Below are 9,323 nucleotides of genomic sequence, written 5' to 3'. Positions count from 1 at the left end.
GATTTTGTTGTAAGAGGAGAGATTGTAGTGACATCAAAGTTGCTGTGGGATCAGACTCATCGTAACATTACTCTGGTGTCAGAACAGTGAGATATAATTAAAATTCTATAACAATACATTGGGGTCAGCGGTGAGTTATTCATTAAAAATACGAGGACAATACACTGGTGGTATATATCTTAAAAATTCTTAGCAATACACTGGTGGCTAAAGCGATGGGATAATAAATATTCTCCGTAAACAAAGTGCACTAGAGGCCCGCCTTATCGTATATGGTTAACAGTCCCAGGTAACATGCTAAAAGCATCTCTAGTAGGCCATAGCCAGATTACTCAATCGTTGGAGATCTCGGGTGTAGAACTAAGAGTATATCGAGCCCCTGGAGCGAGGGCAAAAACATTTTCCTCATGTCATCGTATGAACAGGGTGCTGGAATGGAAACATGATCTATGTATACTCTGGTTAGGGGGCAACGGTATCGATCAGAATACAACTCCCGGTAGAGTAGTGAATGACATCAAGCAGGCAGTAAAAGCTATAGAGAGTAACTGTGAGGCCGTGGTTTGCACTTGCCTGATAGAACCTAGGTTTTACTCGGGAGATTTCCCGATTTCCACCACCAACTACAGAACAGTTCAGAATGCTGTCAACAACAAAATAAAACGTACGATGAGGAACCAAGTTTCATTTTAACACAGCGTATTATGTGAAAACTCTGGCCGGTGAGATACACTGGACGGATGAAGGATGAAGCAGGGTGGAGCATAAATTGTTGAATGTAATTAGGGGACATGCAGCGAGACAGGACACGGAGACTGAAAGCGAATGGGCATAAGCTATAAGTGACGAAAGATTCTCTCGTGTAACGAGTTGTAGAGAAACGCTGATTACCCCCCCCCATTATTGTCGAGGGTGGATCCCCTTCCTCTTTTCATTATGAGTAGCCATGGCACTGCCAGTTGTAGACCTAAGTCCGAGGAAAGGGCGGATGAGCGATCAGTGAGGGATAGAACAGCGAGAGAGCTAGAAGAGATGAAGCCCCCACTACCCCTTGCCAAATCTTTTCAACCATCACATTCAACCCCTCACTCGTTCACGAGATTGAAGGAGAGGGTTCACACTAAGCCCCGGGATATTCCAACCCTGGAACTCCACCAGTTGCAAGGACTCGATGCAATGGCCAGAATAGAAATGTTCTTCGAACTAGTGGAAAAATGTGACCCAAACGATTCCACCCGCATGCAAATCGCTAAGAGTAGGGTCGGTTTGGAGTTAGCCATATTTATACACAACCATCAAAGAAACCATCGAGCAGATTCCTGGCTAACACTTAAACATCTCCTCAGGACAGAGTTTGCAATACAAGTCAGTGTCGATCGAGCGTGGGAGAAGTTGGAGTCTATGAGCTATGATGAGGAGAACACCCATAGCTTTATTTGTCAACATGCAGTAGTCGAGTCAATGTTCCCTAATGAGAAATTTCCTAATCGAGATAAACGGATAAAGAAGAAGCTGTGGTATGACTTACCTTCTGCTTCACACGAGAAGTTGGAGGGATTTCTAGATGATGAGTACCCATTGGGCAAATTCCTTGACCGTATGGAACATGAACGACAGTTACTGGAAGAGAGACAGATCCCTAAAGTCAATGCAGTACTGGTGAAAGATAGTAATAACAGGGTAAAAGCCGGCATACTCGTATGTTCCACCCCCTCCATTCCTGAAGGCCCGGCCAGTAATATGGGTATGGAGGAAACGAAGAATGAAATAGAAGAACTGAGTGCCCAAGTGCGGGAAGTGAAAGCAATCCTAAAGCGCGTGAGTAAGAGAGCAGGTGAGTGATTAGGGAACCCCTGCCGAAAATATATACATTTTTTTGTGTGAGGAAGAAGGAACCAGAGGCCGTGAGCCCGCAAAATTGTTCCTTCCAAGAGAAAAAGAAAATACAAGAGAGAGCCAAATTCAAGATCCGATCATTTCGAGATGCCTGGACACACTGCGTTTGAAAGACTGGAGATCATAGGAAGCAGGAAATACATACAGAGGGAGACAGTTCCAGAGCTGAACTGTTGCATAAATAAAGGACTGGGGGTAACGGTTAACTCATGCATTAGAGAATTGGACAGAAAAGGGATGAGAGTTTGCTGCTAGACGGGTGCTACGATCCCGTTGTAGAGGTGGAGGAATGCAAGCAGACAGTTCAGAGGAGCAGTGACCATGGAAGTAGCGATAGAAAAGAGATAAAGAGGCAACAGTGCAGCAAAAAGACAAAGGTTGAAGGAAGCCAGTAAGAGGAGGAGAGTTAATGAGACGAAAAGCCTTTGACTCCACCCTGTTGAGAAGAGCTGTATGTGGGGAGCCTCCCCACACATGAGAGTTGTACTCTACACAGGGGCGAATAAAACTCGTGTATTAAGTCAACAACTGTGCAGGGGTAAAGAAGGAATGGAGTCGGCTTAGCAAACCTAATCTCTTGGAAGCAGATTTTACAAATGTAATAAGATCTTTCCAAGATAAGTCCCGAGTAAATGAAACCCCAAGCATGTTCAAGGATGATGCAGGATTAAGCTGAATATTATTAAACATTAGTGGGTACTGTGTAACTGTGGAAGATACTGTCGGGTTGATAGGTGCAAAAACTGAGTCTTCGGCGCATTAAAAACAACAAGATTATTTTTATCCTAGTCAGAAATACGAGCCAAGTCAGACATTAGGTGTGCCATAGCCTCATCCCTTGTTTGTTAAAGTAACTGCTGGGATGGACGTTGCAGGAACCGAATGGAAAAGGTGAAGGGTGGAATCATCAGTGTACGAGTGGATAGGGTTAGATGTACAGCTTAGAAGACCATTTATGAATAAAAGGAAGAGAGCTGGTGATAGGACAGAACCCTGAGAAACACCACTGTTGATAGATCTAGGTGAAGAACGATGGCCGTCTACAACAGCGGCTATAGAATGACCAAGAAAGGAGGCTGTAGACGAAGGCACAGATAGAAGGATAGAAACCGTAAGAGGGCAGTTTGGAAAATAAAGATTTATGCCAGACTCAATCGAAAACCATTGAGATGTCAAGTGCCATGGCAAAGCTTTCGCCACAGTCCCGAAAGGAGGATGACCAGGAGTCTGAAAGGTAGACGAGAATATCGCCAGTGGACCGTCCCTGACGGAACCCATACTGACGATCAGAAAGAAGGTTGTGATAGGAAAAATGCTTTAAATTTTTTTCTTAAGAATAGACTCTAAAAATTTTGAGACATAGGATGTTAAAGCTTTTGGACGATAGTTAGAGGGTTGGGAATGGTCACCCTTCTTTGAGACTGGCTGAATGAGAGCAAACTTCCAGCAAGAAGGAATGCTACAAGCCAAAGACGAAAGAGTTTACTTAGGCAGGGTGTAGGCACAGAAGCACAGTTCTTGAGGACAACAGTTGGGACTCCATCAGACCCATATGCCTTGTTAGTATTGAGGCCAGTGATGGCAGAAAAAGCATCAGCTGAAGAAATTTTAATGTCAGCCATGAGGAAGTTAGAGGAAGGATGTGATGGAGGAACAGCACTGGAATTGGAGGGGAAAGTCTGAGTGAAGAGATCTGCTTTATCAGTAGAAGAAATAGCTACAGAGCCATCAGAGTAGAAAAGAGGAGGAAAGGATGATGAGGTAAAGTTGTTAGAAAGGTTTTTGGCAAGGTGCCAGAAGGAGCAGGAAGAATTCGAGTTGGAGAGTTGAGTGCATTTAGTACGGATGAAATTACTTTTAGCAGAGCGAAGAACAGACTTAGCACGATTCCGGGCAGAAACATAAAAGATGTGATTCAGGGATGGGTCGGCTCTGGTACCTTTTATCGGCTCTTTCCTTGTTGCGGACAGCATTAGAACCAGAGTGACTAAACCAAGGCTTTCTTGCATTAGTCAAAGGATATGAGAAAGGAATGTATGCTTCCATGCCCGAGAGAATAACCTCCATAAGGCGCAAGGCACACTCAGATGGCTCCCGGCCATGGAAGCAATAATCATTCCAGGGAAAATCAAAGATGCACTGCCTGAGGGCCTCCCACTCCGCAGCCCCAAAGTGCCACAGTCGACGTTTTTTTGGAGGGTCTGCAGGTCATACCGGAGCAATAGGACAGGTTAAGGTAATAAGGCTGTGATCATAGGAGCCCAATGGAGAGGAAAGATTAACAGCGTAAGCAGAAGGATTAGTTGTAAAGAAGAGGTCAAGTATGTTGGAGCTCTCTCCAAGGCGGTCAGGGATATGGGTAGGGTAATGAGTAAGGGTGGAAGTTTGGAGAATGAAGTGCCTGAAAGGTATGGCAGGGAAGAAAGGATGCTGGTTCATTGAAAGCAGTGATAGGGAACAGTAATGAACATGGAAATAAAAAAGATGCTGCATGATAGTATTGCATTACCATCTCTAACGTATGGAAGCAAAGCTTGACCTTGTTGGACGGACACAAGTCAACAGTGAGAGCAGTGGAAATGAGTTATTTTGTTAGGAGCATGTGGAGTTACATGAAGAGACAGACTGACAAATGAGGAAGTGAAGGAGCGTTGTGGTGTGGATGTGGATGTGATAGAAAGCTTTAAGAGAAATACACTGAGGTGACTTGGCCACGTGAAGAAGATGGTAAGCGAGAGACTAACAAGGAAAATATATGTAAGGGGTCTGGAGGGGGGCCAGCGCGTGGGAGACCGTGGTTGAGTTGGAGGACTTGTGTGGAGAGGTGAACTTGAGAGAGGGGGCTGTGAGCTCGGGGGGTACGGGGGGGCAACGAAATGGCAAGGGACAGGGTGACATGGAGGTGATTTGTCTGTGGCCACCCTTTACGTCATTGAGGCGTCTGCCAATAGATAGACATATAGAATAAATATAATTCCTGAGTGACTGGTAAGTCTGTATGAGGTTAAAAGAAGACGGAGGGTTAGAGGTTCTTTATATCTATTGGCGCCTTCAGTAATACACGACTCTGTACTGTACCCATGATACAGTACATGGGTACAGTATAGCCTTGTGTTAATGTGTTTAGATGTAACTTTTCCAACTTCCTTTTATACTGTGTATATTTTCTTAAGAAATCAAATGTCTCTGTGGAGAGTAATACGTTATAATTTCCTTTCTCTCTACATTATCTTGGAGGACGCGACCCCCCCTCTCGGACCCGGGCCCCGAGGATTGCTCCCAACTGCCCACCCCCTCACCTCAACCCTAGTTTGAGTGGAGAGGCTATCTCATGGATTGCGCCACGTGGTTTTTTGGTCCGCTGCCTCCATATTTAACCACTCTTCCTGACACCGCGCCTTTTGAAATCAGTCGATGATTCTGGAAAATACAGTGCTTTGGTCCACTGTGCAGCTCTACGGATGCAAAAATGAGCACAGGAATTCATCAAATAGCGATGACATTACATTTAACAGGTAAGAAATATATCTTGCTGCAAATTCTATAAGATTACTGGTAAACACAATACGCTTTACATTAGAGCAACATGCAGGATATTCGCATCTCATATTAAAAAAATTTCGGCTGTATCATATATGGTACTTGAGTCCAAATGGCTCTGACTACGGCTGTATCATATATGATTTCCTGCTTCCAAAAATTCCGCTGTCAGAAATGGCACGAAATCAATCAGCTAGCAACGCATGGCACCCTATAGAATATTGCCATACAAAAGCTCCGTTTTTGTCGTCCAAGCTGACGGATCGGATTCGAAGCCATCTTCGGTGTAACCAAGCTGCACCGTTTTTGTCGGCCAAAGTGATACGAAGCCAGCCCAAGGGTTTGTTATCGAAACCAAGACCGTCTTCGTATCCCACCCAAGCGTGGTCGGGAGCAGTCTTGGTGTAGCTTGGGGAGAGTGAAATTGGCCAGCAAGGACACGTAAATGATAAATATCCTGAAATTAGCACTATGTACACTCGGATACCATAGTTTCTAGCCCGCCCATCTCTGGCAGTGGTTAAGACCAGTACCCTTCCTGAACGGCGGCCCACAGTGATGATTCAGCGTGGTGGTGGGAGTGGGCAACTCATAGTCACAAATGATTGTGAAACATTTGAGGTTCTCGAATCCTGTCCCAACCCACCTGAACCGAGCTGTAGTACTGGTGGCTGCTGCGTTACCTCTGTATCATTCTGACTACTGAAGCCTCACTGACAGTAAGTATGAAAAACATCCTTTAATTTGATTTAACGCTGCACAATAATTATGGAGATTATGTTTGTATGCTTACAACTTTGATCGTATACGTTACACGTAGTTTTGATGTATGCCATTAAGTATGTGATTATGAATTATTTCTCTAATGCATACCTATTCCCTTTTAACATCCACCAACTTCCGTATATCCACAACAGTGGAGTAACAAAGATATATTCCTGTATTGTTGTGTCAATATTGTTCAATTTCCTGTTTCTACGTGTTAGGTGTGACGTAATGCAGAAAATGAAGTAGCCCTGAATTTAAATGTATATTTGCCATTCTAGTTATGGAACAGCAGCCACGACGTAGCTTGCGACCACCACGAACCAGAGCTAACCGACCTGAAGTGATAACACGTCGCTCTAAGATTATTGCTTATCACGAAGTTGGTAAGGGGATAAGAGAGATAAGTCGCCTACTGGGCATGTCCAGAGATACTGTTCGGCTATGGGTGAGGAGATACGAGGAGGAGGGTCACGTGTTGACAAGGCCCAGATCCGGACAGCCTCGTGTCACAACACCTGATGAAGACGATGCAATACGGAGGGAAGCAGAAAGACAGCCTCTAACAACGGCAGTTCATATCACATGGAATGTGGGGCTACGCTGTCATCCTGTCACTGTGAGGCGGCGATTGAAGGAAGCCGGCCTTAATTGTTTCATTCCTGCACGCAAAGAGACGTTAAGTGACGTTCACAGAGAAGCTTGACTAAGATTTGCGCAGGCTTACTTAAATAATGGAATTGACTTTTGGAGGTCTGTGATTTTCACTGACGAAAAGACTTTTTCATATGTCTCAGCTCTTGGCCGGCAGTGTTGGCGTTTAAGAAAAACACGATATGCAACCCGTAATATCCATGAAACATCGAGAAGCGGACGTGTATCAGTATCCCTCAATGGGTGGATGTGGTGGGGGGGTGTAGGAGAGCTAACAACCATTGAGGGTCATTTGGATGGAAAGCAGTATATCAATATTCTCGAAACCTCCTTCCTCCCTTCGGTGCGGGCGTATGCCATTCACCACCCTCAACCCATTTATATGGTGCAAGACCTCTCTCCCATCCACACATGCAGGGTAGCAAGGAGGTGGTTTGCTTCTCATCCAGAGATAATTTTGTTGGATTGGCTGCCTAAAGGGGCGGACTGTAATCCACTAGAAAATTTGTGGGCATATATGGTTCAGGAGTGGCATGTTGAAATGAAAACCAAAAGAGAAGTAGAGAGGAAAGCAACGGAAGTATGGGAGGGATTGAGGAACCGGCCAAACGTGTGTAGTAGTTTAGTAGACTCCTTACAGAGCAGACTACAGGAGGTAATAGATGCTGTCGGGGGTTGGACGCATTACTAAAAAGGTGAACATGCTCGAGTTGCAAGCAGAAGACTAAGTATAATTAGAACTGAAAATGTATTACTTTGGCCAAGCCTAAAATAATGTAGGCTATACATAATTTTGCAGCCTTCAAGAAGATATATAATTTTAGACGTAAAAATGAGCCTATTTTGAATGCATTGAGGAATTCATAAAATGAATAGTTTGTTGGGTTTGGAATGTGGTATTTGTGTATTCTTTCAATATCTATACATGCAATCATTAGTAGATGACATTAGTATAGTTGTCTTCATGCAGTCAGATCTTTATTTTTACTTTTCATTTGCATATGCATTTCCCGAAGACGCTGTTGAGTGTCAGCTATAATTGTTATATTATTTTGGCTTGTGACGAGTAAAATATCTGAGGTAGCAGGAAATTTATTGTAAATAATACTATTTATTGTGGTAAACGTATAATAGATATACAAAACACACACAAATGGAATTTTATTGACATGAATTATGTTTACATTATGAGAGAATACAGTCTATTAATGAATGAGATAGTATTTGATATAATATTGAAAAAATATAGAATATCATGTAATAATGTAAATAACATGAGTTATAAGGTGATATGAAAACAAAATAAAGTATATAGTATAAAGTGCAATCAGAGAGAGAGAGAGAGAGAGAGAGGGGACACTCGATCGTGAGTTGAATTTGAATCCCTCAAATGCTTCAGACTATATTCGCGGCTTTGTTGCCCTCTCTCAACCCCCATGAACCATCACTGTGGGCCGCCGTTCAGTAACGGTACTGGTCTCGACAATTGTCAGCCCGGGGTGGGCTAGAAACTATGGTATCCGAGTGTACATAAAATTAGGGTGCAAGTGGCTAATATTAATGACATATAGAGCCAGTTCAGCACAAATAACGGCTACATGTGTTTTGACTGCGAAGAGCTATAGTTTCAGGAGGAGAGAAAGAGGTTGAGAAGGGCTTAGCCCAGTTCAGTGGAGATAGTACGAGAGCTCTACTTCGAGGAGGCAGGGTGTGTCTACCCCTCACATGAGTTGACAGGGCCTAGAATGTGGTCGGGACTTCAGGACCTGTCAAGCACTCGTCAGTCACTAGGTGGAAGGCTGGAAACGAAAGTATCGAATGGAAGAAGTGTGAGTGAGACTGCGTGACAGCGAGCGTGAATGGGAAGCGCCCCTGGGACGATCTTGGCAATGAGAGTACGAGTCCACCCAACTGGGTGACTATGCCATTACTCAGGCAGGAGGTTAACTGGGGTGTCTCTTCTCCACTGGATATATTATTTTGTGCGTGTAGTAAATTCATTAGTGACGTGTAGCGACCCCCTGGGGTACGCGGTGTATTATGTGGACCGATAGGTGCCACTTATCGTGGGAGAGTGTCAAGGTAAGGGTGTGTTTGAAAGGGGACTCGAAGTCAAGTCGTTAAGTCTGTCCCATCCACACACGCATCCTTGGAACGTGCTTGTGTTGAAAAGACTCCTATGGTGAAAATTTGTTTCCCGGAGGAAGGACCCGTGTAGTGCCAGTAAGTTAGGTTAAGTATACCTTAGATGTAAGATTGTTATAATTTAGTAATTAAGAACAATTTAGTATAAGTGTGGATAATTATAATCTAGTATAAGTGTACTATAAGTATAATATACGAGTGATTTTTGCATCGTAGAGATAAGTCAGAAGTGAACATCTATGTATTACGTAATTCGCATTAAGTATTACATCAGCCGACCACACTCCCTCCTTTCCATACACCCCCCCCTCCATAAAACACGC

At 43.8% G+C, this 9,323-nt stretch overlaps 1 pseudogene; it reads left to right on the top strand.

Moving 5' to 3' along the window:
• The first annotated feature begins 6,484 nt into the window (after positions 1–6,484).
• On the top strand, positions 6,485–7,025 carry LOC145389600 (uncharacterized; annotated as a pseudogene).
• The last annotated feature ends 2,298 nt before the right edge of the window (positions 7,026–9,323 follow it).

This window comes from Coenobita brevimanus, unplaced genomic scaffold (genome assembly GCF_032717465.1).
Source record: "Coenobita brevimanus isolate Jiangsu-jjx unplaced genomic scaffold, ASM3271746v2 jjx.HiC_scaffold_1479, whole genome shotgun sequence".
Taxonomy (NCBI): domain Eukaryota; kingdom Metazoa; phylum Arthropoda; class Malacostraca; order Decapoda; family Coenobitidae; genus Coenobita; species Coenobita brevimanus.
This window is presented reverse-complemented; position numbering and strand designations above follow the sequence as displayed.